Source organism: Archocentrus centrarchus, chromosome 19 (genome assembly GCF_007364275.1).
Source record: "Archocentrus centrarchus isolate MPI-CPG fArcCen1 chromosome 19, fArcCen1, whole genome shotgun sequence".
Taxonomy (NCBI): domain Eukaryota; kingdom Metazoa; phylum Chordata; class Actinopteri; order Cichliformes; family Cichlidae; genus Archocentrus; species Archocentrus centrarchus.
Window position 1 is genome coordinate 19,974,487 of NC_044364.1, and position 23,231 is coordinate 19,997,717.

Here is a 23,231-nt window from a genome sequence, read left to right on the forward strand (position 1 = left end):
TGTGTTCCTGCCAGAAGCCATTGTCTTCCTTGTTTTTGGCATGTTGCTACACATATACACATTAGCATATACACCCTGCAAAAACTATAGGCTTGACAATACGAAGGCACTAAACTTTACTCAAGGAACTGACTGACAGATAATTATACTCAGATCCCTCTATTTTTGTTTATTAAGATAAGATAAGATAAGATAGTGTTTATTTGTCACATGCACAGTTATACACAGTACAATGCACAGTGAAATGTATTTTGTACCTGCAACCTAATAAACACACACATATAAATAAGAATAATAAAAAAAAAAAAAAAAGTAATTCACACTATACACTATACTCTATATACTATACACTATACACACTTTTTAAATTATAATATTTACACTGTGCAATAATGGTCCAGTTAGGGCTCAGAGTTGAGCAGACGGATGGCTTGTGGGTAAAAACTCTTCTTCAACCTTTCAGTCTTAGTCCTCAGGCAGCGGTAACGCCGGCCTGATGGGAGCAGGGAGAAGAGAGAGTGTCCAGGGTGGCTGGGCTGTTTTAGGATCTTCATGGCCCTCAGCCTGCACTGCTTGGTGTAAATGTCCTGCAGGTTGGGGAGGGTGGTTCTGATGGTCCGTTCAGCTGAACGAACCAACGAACCAATATTAATACTTATTTTTGCAGGTTTCATGCATCTTTGGCTGGCTCCGATCTGGTACTGATGGCGTGACATCAACAAAATCCTAAACAAATCTATATTTAGATGGGGGAATTCATGGGCTAAAAATGCCTTTAAAACACCTTCAATTGTTCTTCTGCACCATAAACGTACGTATACTGTACATAAACTCCCCATTCGCAGATTTCAGTGCCGTATACGTGGCCCATCTCCAGAAGGAGAGAAAAAAAATGCCTGTTCTCTTTTATAATATAGATATCCTGTTCAATGCATACGTGCATGGTGGATGCTCGCATTAAACATTACCATTTCAAATAATTAGGTCAGTCTATGCACAGTAAAGCTGAGTTTCACACTGTTTTTTCTACTATGTCTGTGTAGATTCTCAGTTATCCAGGTCATAGTAGTCTCTGGAGCTTGAAAAAAGGCGACTGGACTTCTTTTTGTTTCTTGAAGACGTTTCACCTCTCATCCGAAAGGCTTCTTCAGTTCTCAACCAAATGGTGGAGAGACCCAGGTATTTAAACCCCTGTGGGCGTAGTCCCCTGGAGGTGGTTATGACCCTCTATTGATCATGTGCTTGAACACATGTGCCCAGGTGTGAAGGGGGCGTGGGTCATATTTAATCAGTGGTTTCAGTTGAAACCAACTTAGGACTCCGCTCCATTGTTTCCTGTGGCCTATTGAGGTCACTGGAACAAAGGTGTGAATGGGGGTTGAGACGTCTGGGAAGGGAGCTCAGGACAGCACTGTAAGCGGGGGAAAGTTGGTGACGTAATCCACCTCCTCTGTTCAATGATGGTTGTTCACAGTGGACATAGATGGCTTCTTTCACTCCTCTTTCAAACCATCTGTTTTCCCTGTCCAAAATGTGGACATTGGCATCCTCAAAAGAGTGCCCTTTTTCCTTCAGATGCAGATGTACTGCTGAATCTTGTCCTGTCGAAGTGGCTCTTCTATGTTGTGCCATTCGTTTGTGAAGAGGCTGTTTGGTTTCACCAATGTAGAGGTCCGAGCACTCTTCACTGCACTGAACAGCATACACTACATCGCTGATCTTGTGTTTGGCGGGTTTGTCCTTGGGATGAACCAGTTTTTGTCTTAGGGTGTGACTTGGTTTGAAGTATACTGAGATGTCATGCTTGGAGAAAATTCTTCTGAGTTTCTCTGACAAGCCTGACACATATGGGATGACAATGTTGTTCCTCTTGTCCTTCCCATTCTCTGTAGTTTGTGTTTGGCCTTCATTCCTGTGCATCTTAGCTTCATTCCTGTGCATCTTAGCTGATTTTTTCAGACTGTTTTTTCTACTCTTGGCTCTTACTGACATCAAAGAGAGGGGCGGTATCTCAGTCACACATCTCTGACTGTGAGCACAGAAGCCCCACCCACATCAAGCCTAGTGTTCATGAGGGGCAGCCAATCAGATGAAAGCCATTTTAAGGGGCTATTTTCATAAATATTTGTAGAGGCAGACTGCATGTTCAGGTGATTCATTTTATACACCTGTGCAGCAGCAAATAGTTGCGTCTGCTGGCCAGTAGAAAGGATGCAGATTTAAAGGAGTTAACAATTTGGGTCTGATGCACACCTACTGGCCCAGTAAAATTACTACTGTTAAAACAAACCCAACCCTTCCTCCAGAAACCCTTCAAAATAGAGGTTTCAGTGCGCAGAAACAAAATGAGAATTTTACTGTTGACTATTTTCAGGGATGCACTGTACAGAACTCATACTGAGAAAGTATATGTCTGCACTTATTGTTTCCACCATCTGAATGCCAGTTTGTTACTGACCAGTTGTGTCAAGTCACATGTGTTGTGATCAAAGAGTAGAATCTGATCAATCTGGTGGAAATGGTCTTTAAATGTGTTCTGTGTTATCATGAACTGTTTCAGCTTGTATAGGAATCAATGACTATCAAGAGACCAGATTTCATGTCAGTCAGTCTATTTTGGTCCATAGGACAGTGTTGTAGCAAAAGACTGATGTCACCATTTTTAGGTACTCGGGGAATAACTGATGTGTTATGATTGTGAATATATTTCCTGGAAGGTTAGGACAGTTAAGCAGCGACACACAAGCCTCCTGTCTCATTGTGCTGTCTGATGAGGTTACATCATGACCTCGACCCATCGTGCTACAGCAGTCAGCCCAGGGGGACAGTACAGGGGGAAGATGATGATGAAGGTTGACTCAGATGACTGACAGCTACACAAATGTGCAAGAAGCTCAGTGCGAGTGAGAGCAAAGAGCCAGACGACATGCAGAGAAAATCATACAGACATGAAGCCTGGGGAGCAGAAATGTGGCTGTAAACAAAGCGTCCTCTTGACTTTAGACAGTTAGCCTTTTTTCTCCTTCCTCTCATACGTGACATTGCATGGGTCAGGACTTTTGATCACTTCGTCTGTTTGAGGAATGAAGGCAATCGCTCCGGGAAGCATCCGCTGCATTTTAGAAGCTGAAATACTGACTGACATCCAAAAGCCTCAGATCAGAACTGGATTCAAAGGGTAAAAGTTCTGCTGTACTAACTTAAAATCTAAGTTTGAAACACAGATTTACCTCCAGGCGTGATATTTTTACAATGAGTTTGAAGCTCCATATGCATATTACAAGGTAGGCACCATACAAGCTAGGATATTCCAATTGCCAAGCTCACTGTTAGTAATCATAACTGTCCAACAAAACAACAGTACATCTGAACCATGCCATGTGGTCATGGGTCAGATGATGTTTGACATGCAAGGTTTTGAATAACTGAGTCCCATCATATCCTAAAGATCTGATCTCCTAAAGTTTGTCCTGACTCGTTATACTGTCCTTTTCTCTTTCTCCTCACCCCCCAACCAGCTGCAGCAGATGGCTGCCCCTCCCTTACCCTGTTGTGTTGGCGGTATCTTCCTGTTAAAAAGGGAGTTCTTCCTTCCCACTGTTGCCAAGTGCTGCTCATCTTCTCATCATCTGCTGGGTTTCTCACTCTAATATTGTAGCGTCTTTGTCTTATAATGTAAAACATCCTGAAGCGACTTGCTGTGAATTGGTGTGCTTTATAAATGAAACTGAACTGACATTTTCTAGTTTCTGTAAATTTGCTTGTTTAGCATGTTGTTAAAAAACCATCCCCGAACCTGCCCATAAGTGGTTAGTTTGTGTCATGGTGTATGTTAAGAGGGTAATGATGCAGGGTGAGTCACAGCACCTGGTAATTTTGAGTAAGTATAAGTTTTGTGTACTGGGAGACTGCTGTCTGGATTTTTTGCATCTTTTTGCATCATTCTTAGAGTGGTGGTTTTTGCTTTTATTCAGTCATTGAAAGTGTGAAGACAGATGGGAAACATGTCAAACGAAAAAAAGGTAAATATAACAGGCTGGGAAACAAGCCTGCTGCACAGCACATGGACTCCACAGGATTATTTAAATGTGTTCTGTGGTTTTGACTGCATACCCAGGACCAGCGCAAATCATTTTTATTCACTCGTCAGTGCTTTTTGTACAGACACATACTTATCAAACATATCATGTAAGAGTAGTTTTATCATGCATTATTTTACTTTTGTTTTGTTTTTTGTTTTTGAATTTTAGAAATATTTCTCCCTCTGCTGGGAATCTAAATTTTTTATTTTACCTCTGGACTGTTTTCAGTGTAGCTGCTATTTTTACATCTCTGAGTAAAAGTCCTGTTCCTGTATACACTTGTGCTTGTGCAGTGAGCCAAAACAGCAACCTTTCAACTAGGAAGTGGAATCAGACAAACATAAATCAGGTAAGACTTTTGATTTTTACTTTTTGGTCACAACTCATACAGTAAATCCTTTTAGTAAGAGTAGAAATGTGAATATTAATTGTAAAAAAGTGAGTTGTCTTCGAGGTAACCCACCTCAGTCTGAATTTCCACAGTAGGCCTTTGAGCAGGTATTCCAAGATCCAGTCAGGAGCAGTTAAGAGGAATAATAAATAACCAAGTAAATAAATGTTGTATCAACAGCCTGCAGCCAGTTCTGTACTAAGGCGCCAGTGTAACACTCTGCTGCTGAAAGATTTTGTTTGAAATCTGTCTTCACTTTCCATCACACAGAGGCAACATTTATATTTAAAACACTTCAGTTAAAAGCTCATTGTGTACGAGAGAGTCCTCTAACCCTTGTGCTGCCAGAACAACTAACTTTTAGAACCACTTTCTGACTCATTAAAAAAAACAACAAACATTCAGTTTTTATTTGCAGGTTTGACACCGGCGCGTTATTACCAAGCACAGACTGTTCCAAGTTTGCTTTAGATTATAAGCCACAGCGTAAGTGGCACTGTGAGGTTGGCGGGCTAATTAAAGAAGCAGCTTGGCAGCCAAAGATCGTTAGGATTAAAGCAAGGCTTTTTCTCTCCGTCTGACACGCCGCCCCTGAAAGACGCCACGTCGGCACCGATTAAACCGTCTTCTCCAGGTTTAAAAACACCTCCCATGAAATGATTTTACTGAAGAGCCAAATTGAATTATTATGAAGAAAACCAAGAGTTCCTGCACGGCCAACAATTAAAACTGGCGTTTTCAAACATTCTACACAAAGACCCTGCAGTGCTGAACATACCCTGGTTATTACTACTATATTAGTAGTAAGTACTGCAGTTTTTTTTTTTTTTTTTGGCGACAGATCAAAATGCTGCTGATAAATATTCAGAAACAGAAACAGCAATAAGACCCTGAAGGCTTTGAGAGAATGAAGACACTGTGGCTTTGGAATAGAGTATTTTTCCCTCCACCCGCCCATTCAACTATTTGTTAAAATCTACCAGCAGCACCTCAACCTTACAAGGTGCTAATGACGTATTGATCGGGAGAGCCAATATACATTAAAGCTGTGAAACAGAATCAAGGTTACTCTGCTAAATATTGAGTGATGAAACACTTCTAGGTAAAAACAGCTGTTTATTTTTGGCCGGTGACTTGTCATGTTTCCAAATGTTAAAGAACAAGAAGCTGCTTTCCTCCATGAAATGTGGGACCGAGGATACTTGTGTGCTAAATAAAAGTGGGTGTTATTACATAATACAATACCCAAGAACCAATTGTGTATTTCCTTCTAACAAATCCTCTCCGTGTGTGTGTGTGTGTGTGTGTGTGTGTGTGTGTGTGTGTGTGTGTGTGTGTGTGTGTGTGTGTGTGTGTGTTTTGGAGCCTGATATCTGTTATTCCTCTGTGCCACAGGACGATCGAAAACACTGAAGAGCCACACTGTTGTGCTGGATGACATTTTACTTAATTAAAAACTCACTGAAAAAGTCAACAGCAAGAACCTAAAATCCTCTCCGTTTGCAGATCTGTTTTTTTTTTTTTTTTACAGGGATCTTTTTGAGAAACTGGGAATTTGTGAGGTGGTTAGAAGATCTTTACAAGGAACCAACAGGCTTCGAGCTGAATGCACCGGACACAGTTTTGGTGTCTTCATGGAATTTGCTGAAAATGAGAAAAAATATTGAAACAGCACCAACTTCCCAGTTCTTGTATTTGGATTGACCTGAAACACCTCACCTAGGAGTTGTTGAGGAGGCAGCCTAGTCAAACGCCCAAACCACCTCAACTGGCTCTTTTCAGTGATGCTGGTCTTCAGCGTCAGAAAAAAAACCAAACAGTTGAATTGGTTCAGGCATCTGGCCAGATCTCTTGGACACCTCTTATGTGAGGTTTTTTTTTAGACATGCCCCTGGGCAGACCCAGGATACGCTGGATTATATCTCTTGGCTGGTGAATGTCTTGGTATGTCCGAGAATAGATGGAGGTGGGGGCTTTGGAGAGGACGTTATGGACTAGACTGTATCCAGACCTGGATAACTAGTAAAAAGCGGCTGGATGAATGGATAGATAGATGGATGGATTGATGCTAACTTTAAATGTCCTCCTCTATCTTATCACCCAGTCCATGTCCGGGGAGGGTTCATCCACTTTATGTTTGATGATCCTGTGACAAAATTCATGAATTTTGCAATTTTTGGAAAGTACATGAAGGGATTAAAATTCTGCTTTGTTTTAGGTGACAGTTCAGTCTTAGTGGAAAAACACAAAAAAAAAATCAGTAAAAGTTGGGCATGAATGATAAAGGCATATTGTTCTCAGAAGCTGGAATAGTGAGGGGCTCAGGTGGCAAGAGCAGCAACATTCAAAACTATGTCTCAAATAACTTGGAATATTGGATGTATGGTATACGTAATATGAAAGAATGGCATGATTAGTAACATTCGCAGAAATCAAAGATGTTAACTCATATGCTGTTAAGAATGCTCCTACTTTATATCTGAAGCTAGGAGCAGGGCTCAGGGGGTGTGTGTGGTCCAGTGTAGTGGGGATTAGGGAGTTAGCTGGTTTATATTACGCTCTGCTGCCTCGCCTTCTCTCTCCTTCGCTCTCTATGGCTTTAATGGCCCTGACAACAAACAGTAACAGGTGGCAGGAGCAGCAGCAAGCAGGGCTGTTGCACTTTAGCACTAGGCTGCTTTTAACACCGTGTTAATGGAACAAATTCAGATCAGACCCCTCAGGATGGACGTTCTTGTGGGACATATGCCCATGAGAAGAAAAAAAAAAAAAAAAAAACTTGTCAAAGTGCCAAATCAAGTTAGTCGTTGCTTCAATATGAGGAAGACACAAATGGAAAACCAGTGAAACGGCTCTCTGGTTCTTTATGCTCGGTCTCTTATTAACTCTTGTTCAATCTAAAGGGTTTTTTCTGAGAAGCTTTGAAGAGCGAGGAACACTCAGAGCTCCGTAAAGCTCAAGGTGGACTGAAGAACAGAGACAATATTTAGTTTGAAATTAATACCTGAGAACATCTCCACACTGGAATGAAGAACAAAGAACATCAGAGATCGACTTAAGAAGACAGACAGCACCAGTTTTTGCCTCAGATCAAAGGTGTAGCAGCTTAATGTGGGGGTTGTAGCTGATGAGGTGAAGAAGGTGCTGAAACAGACAGGGTGCTCTCAGTGAGCTATTTACTCTACTTCCCAACCCTTACCAGGGAAAAATGGATTCAAGTCACCGAAACAACTCTCCTTCACAAATGAAGCTGGGCTCAGTTACACATGTGCGTTGGATGTCAGTTATTGTGAAGTTCTCCACATTACACAAAGATGATGTCATCCAGTGCCCACAGAAGATGCGTTTGTCCACTCTGTGCCCAGGGTATGTGTATATAATATATATCTATATGACAAGAATCAGCTTCGCAAAGAACATGAAAACAAAATGATATCTTTAGTTCAAGACAGAGAAAAGAGACCCTCTTTAGGTTGAAATGAAAAGCAGAGGACATCATCAATCTTCAGTCCCTTGTCTGCTTGACATCATAGAGCTGATGAAGACAGAGCCTCGGAGTGTTTTTGACATTCAGTCTGGATGGTACTCTGTCAAGCTTGTTATCCGTCTCTATTTCTGTACCACAGTGTCCTTTATATTCAGTTTGGAGACTAACAAGCATCAACGCACAAACCCAGGAAGGCACACAAAAACACACACACAAAAACATCCACTAGCATGTGCAGCCAGCATATCTCATATCAACACCGGTAACACACAAACACATTTTGGCTTTTTTTTCTGAACACGCTCAGATTCAGATACCCACAATCCTGAGTTGCGGTGTCACAGTACTTAAGGGAGCTCTGCTTTTAAGAGCAACATGATGACCTCCATCCAGGCCACTGAGACTCCAAGACTGACTGGAGGTCAAGCTGATTCTGTCAGGACAAGTCAAGATATTTCCAGCACTCATCCTCTCCTGGTTGCTTTGTTAGCGGATGGGGTGGGGCACCTTGTCGTCCTTCTGAGTGTTAAAGCCCATGAGAGTTGTGCTAAAAGCCGCTCTTCACAACACGAGAGTTCACATAGGACAAGAAGAAAGCTGAGAACGAGGAGGTTTCATGTTTTTGGTTTTGCAAGATGGTGTTCAAAAAGTCAAGATGGTGTCAGTTCACCGAAATCACTAAAACCACTCACGTCTAGTAGCATCTTCTTGTGAGACTTTTGCTGCCTCGTCAACACAAAGCCTGGAAGGCTGACAGCTCTGTGGAGGTGAATGGAAGTAACAGCACTGAAATGAAGCTAACGTTAAATAAAAATGCAAATGGACTTGTTTTTAAAGTAGCTCATTAAAAGTTGTGGAGCTATTTTTTTTTTTTTTTTTTTGTGCGAGTGCATCAACTAATGCATAATTGTAGGTCTCAGAAGGTATTTGCTATATTAGTTCAGATGTGGAAAAGAGCTCATTCAGTTCAGATTTTAAAATTATCATTTGAATAATTAAGAACTGGATGCTCTGTATATTTCCTACAACTACTTACTGTACTTGCTGATGAATCGTCTAAACTGTAAATCTTAAACACCCCATCTACACTAAATCACTTCATGGCTGGACTGCAGAAGTATGTGGTCTCAAAGGCCAACTGCAAATGCATCCAAGAAGAATTCAAGAGGTACTGAAATCTGATTGCTCAGTCCGCATCGAGAGGAGCTCTAAATGCCTTTTAGCCTGATTTTGAAAAGGTCCATTTCTCCACGATGGATATGTAATAATTTTTTTTCCTCCTGAGTGTAGCTACATCATCCAGCAGGCCTGTGGAAATACTGGCTCTGTGTTCTGTGATAACAGCAGCTGGATTTTCAGTGAAAGCATCAGCACCTCTCTCTTTTACTGAAGACACCCCGAAAAACAGCATGAAGTCACCCATAAGGGGGAGCGTGTCTATGTTTGCAGGGACCTATATTTTATGATACTGTGTCTTTAATTGTGCTCTTATGTGTTCTCATGATGTTATTTATGTCTATGTAAATTTCATCCTGGAAACAATAAATTTTACTACTTTTCATACCATGCTCAGGGACCCTTGTCCCCGAACATAACCATAACCCATGTCATATCAACCTCTTAGCCTAAAAAGGATAGTGTTATAGCTGTTTCACATCTGCCTCTTTTGGCTGTGACCTATTTGGAATACCCCAGCTGTATAATGGTAAAGGAACACTTATTAGGCCAAATCCTTTTTGGGAGGCTGGATTTAATAGGCTGCATCTCCTAGTTTCTGAACCTGGAGATGCAGATGCAATCTAATCCCAACCCTACTGCTATGTGGTTCACTTGCAGCAGTCTAAGCCTCTGCCTCCAGCTCTTCCAGGGAGACACTGAGATGATCCCAAGTCAACCAACATAATCTCTCAAGCATATCCTGGTCTTTCCTGAGGTCTCCTCTCATCTGGGCATGCCTAAAAAAACCTCACTTCAGAGGTGTCCAGGAAGCACCCTAGTCAGATGCTTGGGCCAGCTGGCTCCTTTCAACTCTGACGAGCAGCAGCCCTATAACTACAACTCTGAGCCCCTCCCAAATGTCTGAACACCTCAGCCTGCCTGTCAGGCTGTAAACACCCATTACGAAACATTAATACTCATCTCTCTCTGCTGCTACTTCCTCCAACAGCTGTAAGAACTACAAACGGTCCTCTGGTCCGACAGGGTTTAATCACAGTATCAGAAACAAGGTTTCTGACTTTCACTGCTGCAATTTTGAATGAAAGAAAAGGAAACATCTTGAAAGCTGTGAACACGGTAGCAGACAAGGAAGGTGAGGACGGGAAGGAGGTTTTGTGTCACATAAACAGATGGTATCTGATTGTAAAGTCACATTAATAGTCAGCATTTATGAATGCTATTTGTCACTGCAACTGCAAAAGAAAGAAGCTCCCGAATCACCCGGAACATCTAATTTATTTGGTCAGACAGACAAATATGACTTTCTCCAACATTTGACACATCTTATCAGAGCTTGTTGCAGCACATAATGACTCTGATATTACAATGAATATTAAACTAATAATTTACTGACTGCGGTGTGCTTTTATGACATGTTTCCCATTTTTTTGTGAAGCCCGCAGATAAATTTTTATTCATTACTTTCTTTAAAACATCCTTCAAGCAAATGGTGAAAATACAAATTTATCATTGCCTGCTGCAATAGACTCTACCTGCAAATTTAATTTAATTTAAGCTTCTTTGGAAACAGAGAAAATGGAAACCAATTTAATAGTTTCATTACAAGTGCAAACACTTCAGTTCCGAGCTGAGTCGCACTGGGTTGTGAGTCAATTAACACTTTTTGTTTGCTACAAAGTCGGATTGAAAACCAGCTTTTTGAGAGGTCCCGGTCACTTTTAAGGAAAACCGAGAAATCTAATTAATTGGCAGACATGTTCAGTGAGTTTGATTGTCCAACTTTATCAATGCTAATGCCACTTTACAATGGGGCTTCAATGCAACTAAATTAACATTTTCTGGTAATAAAAACATAGGATTTGACAGTGTGAATGGTGAGAATGATCCTGCAAAGATTGAGCTAAAAGGCCAGCATCACAGGGATTTATTAGCTCACTGTTGGGCCGTCCAATTCCAACCTTGCAGTTTTGGTTCACTCGCAGCACTCGCATTGCTCAGATTATTCCTTTAGAAGCTGGTGCCAAACAAAAACACAACTAAAAGGAAGGAAAACTGTGCAGCCACAAGGTGGAAGCGCACAGCTCCAGTTAAATGATCTTGCTCCATAATACCCAACTAATTTCTATGTTCACCTTATCCCTTTGGAAGGTGATTATGTATATATCGACGTCATATTCCAAACTACTTTCACCACCAAGTGGCAAAATAACACAAAAATAAATAAATCAGAATTCCCACAACACTGTTCTCTCCCAGGCTAGTCCTCACATACTGAGTTAACATATTGTGATGCCGCTGCGTGTCAATCAGACCAAAAACAGAATAGCGTTTGATCAGAGCTCATACGAAGACGTGCAGTCATTCTCGAGAACACCTGAAGCTCCACTGGAGTCCTGATGGTGTGAATGGCCTCTGCAAAACTCACTCTGAGGCCATGTTTAACCGCTTGCAATGTAGGCATGGAAACGAGTCATCTCTCCACTGCCTGGGAAGCTGTTTTAGTCTCCAGCCTCCTCTGCTCTGCTGGAACAGTGCCGAGTACAAGAATTGTTCTGACACCTCGGTGAGTGAAGCAGAGAAAACAGAGGAATGCGAAGATGGATGTAAGACCAGCGCAGATGTGGGGGATTTTAAAGATCAAAAAACAGGTCCCTGTTGATTAATAGATTCACAATTTAGAGACTGAGGGCTTTATTGCAGGGTTAAAGACCATATGTGAAAAGAGTCAGGTTCACTGTTAAGTCAAATCCACAATGAGTCATCTATGAAAGGTTGTTGCTCTGTATAACAAACCACCTATCCTGGCTCCTAACTAGAAAAACAATTTGAATGAGAGATAACGAGATGTTCCAGAATGTGCGGATCCAATCAGACGCCTCGTTAGCCAACCTTCTGACTCCACTGTTTCTGATTTACCTCATTGTGAGACTTGTGTTAGCTGTTGCTCTCTGTTCAGGATGGTGAGACGATCTGAGTGAGTTCAAGCTTTTCCGATGGCATCTTAGCAGCCAGAATGAGTCATTAAAACAGCTGCTCGGCTTTAGGTTACGCAAGTAGTGTTGTTCCAGGAAACGAATGTAAATCATTGTAATGGCTTCTGAAACATGACAGCCGAGCTTTAAATTGCCTGAATTGTGTACGTCTGCTGAACAGAGGGGGAACATAAAAATAAAATCTGTAAAAATGTGAGCCACTTGGTGTGAGATCCAATTTTTCACCTTGAAAAAGGTGAAAAAACAAGACATGTAAGGTGGGATATTTATTTTTTGAACTTGCTTTAGAGTTTCACATTGATGCAAACAAACACTCGCAGTGCCCGTGGCAGCGTGTTTGATGTCAGAGGGGGGCTCAGCACATCTCAGGTCAAAGAATTAACCGAGTGACCTGCAGCTCAGAGTTTTTCCCTCTCAAGCATCAATGTGAACAACAGACTGATTTCAGTCACTGAGTTCTGCATGCTGCCATCAACCTGTTGGTTTAATTACATCCTAAACAGCAGTTAACGTGACTGAAAGAGTCAAAAAATATGCCAAAAATGACTCAAAATCCACATGGCTATGTCCTAAATCATACTTTCATTCTAAACTACTTTTTTAGGGAGCCCCATGTAGAGACACACATACTGAGCTGCTTTGCAAAATCCAACACTTTGGGTTAATTTCTTTGTGCTGTGAGTTAATTTAAAATACATCATACCAAACATCATTTTCCAAAAATCACACTACTTTCTGCAAGGCATGGGGAAATCCTCAGAATCCACTGGTAGGGTACCACCATCTCTACATTCAGACATTCACACCTGCAACAACGAAGTTTGTTAGGCTGTCAGCCGCTTCTGTAAAAGTTAAACCCTTAACTCCTGAACAGAGAACGCCACAGATTGAAATCTTTGGGCAGTCTTTAATGTTCGTGTGTCTTTAATGGATTGTGTGTGCCTGCTGCTGAGAGCTTCTAGAAGATCTGAATATTGCATTGATTAGTCTACAGAGCTCAACAATTGCTTATGGCTGATGTTCTCCTTTAACCGTGTCGCATGTCCAGCTGCTCATTCACTCAGCATCCACACCTGACAAGTGAAACCAGTCTGCTGGTTCCTCCAGAGGAGCTGAGGGTTAGATGCCGTATACTGGATGCTCTTACTCATTTGCCTGCAGTTGAGATTTTCGGTCCACTTGAAGAATTCAAACCATTCTCAGAAGCCTGCTTCTTGAACATCTGCCTCTTATAATAAAGTGATTAAATAAAATATTCCACCTCCTCCATCTTTACTCTGGTTAAAACACTGAGATTGAACCAACATCATGCATGTGATTTTTTTGGGGGAAAAAAAAAATTTAAAAATTCTGTTTGTCTGTATTTAGGATCATGTGTGAAACTCAAAGGCTTCATTTTTGAATGGTGAGGGAAGAAAAACAACCTTCAGAAATGACTGTCTGATCAAACAGCTCTGAAGCTGATTACTATCAGCTCTGCGAACAAACTTGTTTGTCTTTGGAACTTTGCCCATAACAAAGAAGCAGAATCTTGTGTTGAGTGTTGATTTTGAAAGAAGTGCAGGCTTCTGTAGTTTGCTGCTCTTCTCTGCTACAGACTACAAGCTTCAGGCTACAGTAGCTGCTCCTGTGTTACATCAGGGTAAATGGGTTGTGTATTCTGTTCATTTTGCACTACTATGACTACTTGCCAGAAATACAATTGGCTACAGTTCAATTAACAACATCCTGAACTGTAATTAATGAAAAGGTATAAGAAACACTATTTCAAACACTTGAAATTGACTGGCATCCTCAATCCACCGACCTAAACTGACTGTAAAGCTTCAATTCAAACATTGTGGTCTTTGCAAGAATGAGATTCTCAGTATTGCATATTTTATGTGAACAGGAAGTTTCTCATATAGATAAGACCAGTCTATGAAAAAGCATTAAAATGTGTACAAAAATCCCTGAAGCATAACATGATTTACATTCGGCCAACTTCCCATTCAAGGTCACCTCCGACTTTACATTGCTCCCTGGAAGAAACCCCCCCCCCCCCCCCCCCGGTCCACTTTCACCGATATGCACAGAGCAAACGTCAACCATCGTTTCACACTGACCCTAACTTTATGTCACTGGTAATGCAACAGCTACAACTTGGAGAGCTACAATAGCAGTTTTCAAGGGGAGACGATAAAGCTTTTAGGTCCAAAGGTGGTGAATCAGGTCAAGAGCTCGAAGCCTAGGTGTATATTGTTAATGCTTCCTGCAGAGACAGACTGTTAACGTCGAGTTCAGCTATAACATTGTGCGTGATCAGGAAACTCGCAGTGCATGGAAACGCAATCTTCGTAGCAAAAGTGAGCGGTCGATATGTGACCCGCGTAGCTTCAACACCCTTTTGTAGCCAAAACCAGCATGAAACCAGAAAAAGCAAAGAGCTGCATGCTTTGAGTGACTCTTATTTATTTTCTTTATTGCTTTGTTGTTTCAGTGAACATTTCCCAGCTTTATTTCTCTTGCTCTGTGAAGAACTTTGGGCTGCATGTTTGATTTAATGCTACTGCTTGAATAAAGTGGGGCTGAGTGCAGTCAGAGTGTATAGAAGTTGGATTTTTGTGGCAGGTGTGGTTATCCCAGCACATTTCCTGAAGGCTTGCTTGCATAGATTTTTGCAGACAGGTGTTTAATACTTTGTACCTGAATGAAAATAATGTTTTGTTTTTTTCCTCCTCCTGATTAGTGATTAAGAAAAACGCCTGCCATCTGTTCACTTCTTACTTTCAACTTTTTATGTTATAAAGTAATTTGAAAAAGTCAGAAAGATCCATCAGGGCTGAAAGCTTGCAGTACAAATTGTCTATATGAAAAGACATATGGAGGATAATGACAGCTCTTCTGAACATGCTGTTATTATTTTTATACATTAGGTTTTCTGATGGCCTTCAATTGCCCATTTTCTTTGCAGCAGAGGCATGCACGGCGTTCCTTTCTCGTCTTGTTCTCTCTCTTTCTGACAGGACAGCCTGGGCCTCAGATCATCCCCAGCGACTCGCTCCCTATTTATTTCATACCTCTCTTCTTCTTTATTGTCCACCACCGTCACTCATCCCTTGTCCTATTATAACTGCTCACACCGAGGATGGAGATAGAGATTGAAGAGGGACTGAGGTGTCCCATTTTAAAGAGCAGGTAAAGGTGTGTCTCTGCATGATAATAAGGTCTGGAGAGAGCGATGGCAGTTCATTACATCGTCTGAGAAAGTCTGTGTTTGTGCGCGTGTGTGTGTGTGTGTGTGAAAGAGAAGTAGACAGAGAAAAACAGGCTTTGTGAGTTATGTAAAGGGATTTGGTTGTTCTTGAGATGGCTTTTTGCTGCTGCAATTATAAGCAATAGATCATCATCAGCATCCAGTTATGACCAGTTAAACTTTGAGAATCTGAGTCATAATCTGGAAAACCAAACATGTCGTATGTTTGTTCGCTCTCTCTTATTACCGGCTGTTTGAGGCAGCAGTAAATACTCAAGAAGGCAAAACGTGAACGTTGGGCTCCATCACTGGGTGGGTCTGGTGCTGCAATGCTGTCGGGGGGGATTTTCCTGTCGTGGCTCCACTGCAAATCAGGCAAAATTCTTCCAGTTGTTCCAGGACGACACTGTCCCCATCCAAAGTGCACCGAGTGCTTTGATTTAGATATAAATAATACATTTAGATATAATAACTGTATAGATATGATCATTTGTATACTCAAAGCTCCAAATAAGGTTATTTCTTTAGTAAAAATGGTCATTACCCTTGATTAATGCTAAAGAGCAATGAAGATATTGACACCGTCTTTTAAGACTTAAAATGTCTGAATTCTCATATTTACCTCTAAAAAGGGAGTTAAACAAATAGAGGCAATGACGCCCTTCTAGCTGCATTCTATCAATAATCTCCCAACTTGCAGAAGGTGTGTTGGTCTAAAATAGGCATCTAAATGGTGTAATTTATAAATCCAAGTAAACCTCCCTTTGGTTGAGCATCTTCTGTGGGATGAGGTCACTGCTTTTAAAGTAGACAGGTTATTATTATGCAGTAATTCACATTACCTTTGCATGTTCTGCTAATCTGTCCTGCAAACACCTTCATGTTTTCAGCCGGGACATTCTAGTCTTTAGATAACAGACGAGGTGTAACAGTTAATTAAATGATTAATAGTAAATTCCTTCTTGTTCTGTGATTCTATGCTGTGGTTGCAGTGACCGCACCCTAGATTTGGATGGGTTGTTTGGCTGAAGATGACTGGGTACCAGTTTATCTTGTAAAGTGGGGAAATCTGACTGAGCACACCATAACTCTCAATAATGCCCCAGTAATGCTGACACACACCAAACACACATACAGTTTTAATGAGCATCTTTTATCATCTTTCATTAAGATTTAAATTTGTAGGTAATACAAACGTAACTGCACAGTAAGCTGTTGTCCTATACAGTCAGTATAATGTTTATGAGCAGTTCATCTCACACTGTGCCTTTAAATGTGACCCTAACCTTAGAGCGGTCTCTGGCGAGCTGGTGCTCACATCACCTCGAACGGTAGAGCAAAGCAGAAGACCCGGAGAGCAATTTGTGGATGAAGTTGTGTCAGTGTGAGCCTCCAACCCAGCCTTCATTAGCAAAACTACAACTTTTAAAGGATTTATAGAAGATGCGTTGCAGCCTGTTTTATGAAATGTATGTAAGTCCAGTATTATCTAATGAAAAAAATACACTTCTTACAAATCTCCTCTGAAATCCTCGCTGTTTCCCTCAGACTCACACATCAACTATGCACAGTCTTTTCTCCACCCGTCGCTGCTTCTGTAGAACAGCTTGTGCTCTAATTATTGTGGTTTTCAGGAAAATATATAGCAGGTAGTCAAATTGTCAGATGTTTGTGTGAGAGCATAACATCCAGCACACAAAGGCACGCAGTGTTGTTTCTATTGGGGAAACAGGTTGCAGTGCATTGGTTTTGGTTATAAATCCCCATCCAGCAGAACAGTAGCTGTCAAACTTTTACTGGTCTTACTGGAGTTGGTTGTATCTGCTCAGTTAGAGAAACAGAGTAATACTGGAGTGAAAGCACACACTGGTGTATCAGCTGGTACCGGGCCACGCACAACATTAATGACGTCACGTCGGGCATTCCCAGCAGGAATGACAGGAAATGTTTCAGTAACTGGGCATTGACTGGGCAGCGTGGCATCACTTTCCAATCTGTTTCCCTGCAGGAGAAACTCCCTGCAGTACGAGTATTACTTGCTGCAGTCATACGTAAACGGCACAGCGAGGCATTCTGGGACTTACAGGAGATGAGGGAATTCGGTATGTCATTTAGGTGACACCTGATAATCAACAGTTTTCACACATTTGACTTCTCAGATGGAAAAACCCATGAGTCATGAAATTTAATGCCCAAATTTCTGTACGAGGCTGAATGTGAATGACAACATCTTCTGCGCTTGTGTGTGGCTGAAACACAACCTAAACTAAAACAGTTCAAACATCCCTCAAAAACTCTTTTTTTACCTTGCCTATAAACTATATCCGGGCCACAATAACTACAGCATACGTGTACATCATACTAGATATATGCAGATCTCTGCTCAGTCACACCTGTGTGATATTTCAGACCTCTGGGGGTAACCCTGTGTGAGACTGAAGTTGGAGGTGTCACTGGTTCTTTAGAACATCTCCACATGGCCAAATGGTGTTATTAGTTTTTAAACAGTGGTATAGAAGCTTTTTGATTGGAAAGCATTTTACCATTACTCAGAACATTGATGGTTTGCTTCTCTTTCTGCTAATTACGCTGCAGACTTCTGCTGCTAAAAGGAGCAAATTCCCCACAATGAGCTTGGATGAAATCCAAACAAAACTACCCGTGCTTACTGCTGCTGGAAAGGAAAAATTAGGAATAATGAATGTGCTCAAAGCCAGAAACATCTTATTCTATATGGCCGCAAAGGACACATGACAAGCTAATTAGCGCCTTCAGGCTGGGCATGCCTGCTGTACTGCTTGAGTTTGCCACACTGGGGTGGAAACCAATTTTGGGGACAGAAACAAACGTTTCCAGGAAGAAGACAACATTTGATCTGCATGACAGATTCTTTTTAATTAATCAGATATTTGTAGGGAACTAATAAGGGAAGGGGGGGGTGTCTTTGAAAGTGAACTGATAACTTCTTCTTGGAGCTTCAAGCTTTCCTTCTTCACCTGTGTCATCAGGTTTGGATCTTTCCATTTGTGGTTCTCTCCACCACAACTGTTTCATTTTCCCAGGTTGGTTTGGGAGAACCTGAACGCAGCACTACCATCAACCCTGTCAGACACCTTTGGGATAAAATGGGAAGTTGTGAGCCAGTGTAAGTCTTTGCATTTCTTTCTACACAACCAGTATCAATCTGAGGCGAGGCTGTTAATTACTTTTCCAGCTGATCTTAATTAAAAGGGCTGTTCTTCATTACTGAAGTCTTCCAACTGAAGTCACAGCTCTCATCCAGAAAACTAAGACTTGAAAAAGAGAAACTGAAGGAAAAAAGAGTTTTCTTTTGATAAAAGCACAGAGTAGTGAAATGCCATGCAAGAGACATCCAACCACTGATATTTCGATCAAATACAACAATAAAACAGCCACTTTGAGCCACCCTGGAAGCACAAATCTTTTTGGGGATTCCAGCATCCCATGTTTGGGCCAAGACTTCTTGTCACATCCATTGGTCATTGTTTCCAGACGCAAATATATAAACAGCAATAAACAGGGGGGGACCCTGAGTGAGACACATGTCCCGTGTATCCCATGAAAAACTGAAACTGGCATCTTTGAACAGGTTTGTAACAAGTAATCCAGCTGCTCTGCAGAAGTAATGTCATGATAAAAACACGCCTGTACTGCCACCTATTTTATGACCTATGCAGCATTCCAGTGAGTGGTCATTGGCATTAATCCAGCTGGTGAAGATAATAACACATTTCCTCCGTGTTTATTCTGTGACTGCCCAGATGCAAAAACACACCGCAATAAAAAATATACAGCAAGGAAAGTAAACCAACTTGTTGCTGCATAAATTGGACTCAAAGTTGATCCTCTTGAATCCAAAACACTTAACCAACTCCTCCAAGTCCAATCACAGCCTTAAAGCCACTTTGGCATTCATCAGGCTCGATTTATTCATAGGAGTGTAGCATGGCGTGGCGGCGGCGGCGTGCGAGACAGACAGAAGAGGCGGCAGCGAGAGTCATTACCAAAAATTTCAGACAGACTTCACAGAGATCGTTGAAGTTATTGATCTGCCTCCAGGAGCCTCATGACTGTGCGACCTCACCCTTCGAAACTCAGTTTCGATTGGCTGACAGGCATCCAAGGTCCAGCTGTCATCTCATTTGCATACAGAGTGAGGGGAGCCAGGCGCGTAATGACCACAGAGGTTGGGTTAACACCGAGGAGCAAATATATACAGACAGAGAATGTTTTTGACCTCAATTATAATATGCAGATGGGACAATGCTGAAGAAAGACAGAAGCAGAAGAGGATGAAGAGGGAAGAAGTGGGTGGAATTTATGAGCTGGATCAGAAAATAAGTTCAGACCTTTTTTAAAAGACAGAAAAATACAAAGGATGGAAAAAACAGGAATAAGGAGAGTGGATGAAAATGGAGAATAGAAAAGTTGGTGTCTACTGTAGCAGTTGGGTGAAAGTTGCTGCGGGAAGATGTTTCCAGATTTCATTTGAAGAGTATGAAGTCCATATTATACTAGGACATCTCAGATGTGTTAGTGGCCAAAAAAGAGATTCTGAAGCAGGGATATAAAAACAGCAGCCAATCAGGAAGTGATGCACAGATGCACTCAGAGATGATCTTAAAGGGCAGATAAGCCCTTCTTGTATTTAATGCAGTAAATATTGATATAAGTTGCTAAATTGTTCATCATATTATTAGTTTGAGTTGTTGCTCTTTGTATTTATTTTTGAATTTGTGTGGCTTTCAAAAGACCCGAGATGAAGAATGAATGTTTGAAATATTAAAGTGCATTTATGTTCCCGCGTTTGTGCAGCACACTGTGCATGCAAGGACAAAAAAACACAAACTCTCAGATTAAGAACTGAATGAACTCATTTGGTGTCCTTAAAAAAAGCTTCAATGGATTTTTAAGCGTGTGGGGCTTTGTGGTTTTTCCATCACTGGGCCTCGCATGTTTATGCTGAAGGGCCATTTTCTCTCAAGGCCTCATGAGAAAAAAATGTCCACCACAGATGCAAACTGCTCAGCACTGGCACGAGGCCTTCACGGCTTTGAAAATGTTTAGTAACACACAAATATCAGACAGGACAGTAACAGATAGTGGGCAGATTTTCTGGACATTTTGAAGTTTTAGGATCCAAACTTTTGAAAACCTGAGCATTTTTGAAAATCAAATATGTTTTTAAAAAGTCAGGATATTGTTATTAAAATTATTACATTTGCATGAAAATAATGATTAAACTTTTGTATTTTGCATGGCCCCTATATGGGCTAGTTTAGAAAGAGTAGATTTTTTTTCTGGATGCCTGGGTGCTTTTGGAAAGTAAAGACAATGTAAAGCAAAGCAGTGGTTTGAAGACGAAGACATTTTCAAAATTAAAGAGGGTTTAGGAAAGATCTTTGAAGGGAGGGAGCCTGAGAACCATGGGTCATTTTTAACTCAATTTTATTTATATAGCACCAAATCACAACAACAGTCGCCTCAAGGTGCTTTATACTGTAAGGTAAAGACCCTACAATAATACAGAGAAAACAACCAGACAACCCCCTAAGAGCAAGCATTTAGCGACAGTGGGAAGGAAAAACTTCCTTTTAACAGGAAGAAACCTCCAGCAGAACCAGGCTCAGGGAGGGGGGGCCATCTGCTACAACCAGTTGGGGGTGAGGGGAGAGAGACGAAGAATAAAAGCCAGAGATTAATAATTAATGATTAAATGTAGAGTGGTGAATAAATAGAGTGAAAAGAGTTCAATGAACAAGAAATGCATCATGGGTACCCCCCCCCCCCCCCCCAGCAGCCTACGCCTATTGCAGCATAACTAAGGGTGACCTGATCATAAACTTGATCAAAAAGGAAAGTTTTAAGCCTCCCATTCTACTCTTAACTCTCAAGGTGGTCATTTTGACCTTTTTTTAAATTTTGCATTGTGATATCTTTGTTGCTCTGAAACCCATGTAACTGTAGGACCCCGACTTTTTCTAAACATGTGTATTGTATTCTAACCTTGATATTTTATTAAAATTATAAAACACAAAAGAGTATCACTGTTTCTACCTAGAACTCCCATAGGCAGTCATTCTGACCACAATACATTATTTACATAAATTTATAATAAATAAATATGATATGTATAAATATAATTTATAATGAATAAAAGATTAAAGAACACATGGATCTGTAACGTTACCAGTCAACTAAATATGGTCATGGCCATAGCAGTCATATTGACCATATGCATATACAGTGTAATTTGGTGAAATTGGATGCTTTTTGATCCCTGAGAGCTACCACCTGCTACCCACTGTTGATGGGCAAAGTGTCATTCCTGGACTTCTCAAGAACTTGAAAAAAAGGTGGCTGGACTTTATTTAAACCCTAATGGGGGTTGTCCCCTTTGAAGGTGGTTGTTGACCCATTGTTATTCATCACATAAGGCAGTGTGGAAAAAAAATTTTTAAAAAGTGTACATAGGTAATGACCACAAAGGGAGACCTGTGAGACCTTGTCATTTCAGGTGACCTTAATAGGTCACCTGAAGTAAGGTGTGAGTGGGGTTTGAGGCTGTATTGTAGGAAGCTGACAGCTGGTGTCCTAAGCCACCACCTGTGTTCAATGCTGGCCACTCACAGTGGAGATAGATGGCCTCTTTCACTCCTCTTTAATACCATGTTTATTCTCAGTTCAAAATATGAACAGTGGTATCCTCAACAAACATGTGGTTATCCCAACTTGTCCTTCATCAATCAGTGAAGATGACCAGGAAAGAAAGTCAGACACCAATTAACATTATCTCTAATGTAGCAGGTTTGTCAGAGAAATGCAGGAGAATATTCTCCAAGCATGACATCCCAGCCACACACTAAGGCAAAAACTGGTCCCAAAGATAAAACTCCCAAACACAAGCCAAGCAACTTAACGTATGCAGTGCAGCACAGCGAGGAGACCTCCACGTTGGAGGAACTAAACAGCCGCTCCACAAAGGCGTGGCATAATATAGAAGATTCACTTCAGCATGACAAGACTCAGCTATACTTCTGCACCTAAAAGACGAAGGACACTCTTCGAGGATGCCAGTGTTGATATTTTGGACCGTGAAGGTGGGGCAGGTTGAAAGAGGAGTCAAAGAAGCCATCAATGTCCACTGTGGATGACCATCACTGAACCACTGAACAGAGACGGCGGCTTACAACACCAGTTGTCAGCTACCTACAGTGACAGTCTTGAGATCCCTCCCCAGGTACCTCAACCCCTACCTCAACACTGGTGGTAATGACCCACACCTTTTTTTTTATACGCCTTAGATTATGTGCAAGAGCACATGAATAAAAATCGGTCAATGACACCTCCAAAGGGGACAACTCCCATTAGGGTTTAAATACCTGGGATTCTCCACCTTTTGATGGAGAAGCCTGAAGAAGCTTCTTGGATAAGAGGGGAAAACATTTTTTAAGAAGTCCACTCACCTTTTTTTCAAGCTGCTGAGAATACCAGGAACTGGATGACTGAGAACCTACACAGACATAAGTTTCCGCTACTGATGTTCCTTGCCATAACCATCTTTACGTAGTTGATTGGTAACATTATAGATCCATGTATTCTTCGATGTTTTTATTGATTATAAATAATATTTATATATATGATATTGATTTTTTATAAATTTAAGGAAATAATGTATGGTGGTCAGAGCGACCACCTATGGGAGTTCTAGTGTATCCACAAGTAAGCCAGCAGTCTGAGAGCGAAGTGCTCTAGTGGGGTGATCTGGTACTATAAGATAAGATGGGGCCTGAGTATTCAAGACCTTGTATGTAAGAAGAGTTTTTAAGAAATTTTCTTTAAT

At 41.2% G+C, this 23,231-nt stretch overlaps 1 protein-coding gene across 1 annotated transcript in view; it reads right to left on the minus strand.

Annotated features, from left to right (window-relative positions):
- Window positions 1–23,231, minus strand: part of grid1b (glutamate receptor, ionotropic, delta 1b) — a 687,574-nt gene that overhangs the window by 124,016 nt on the left and 540,327 nt on the right. The window lies entirely within an intron of this gene.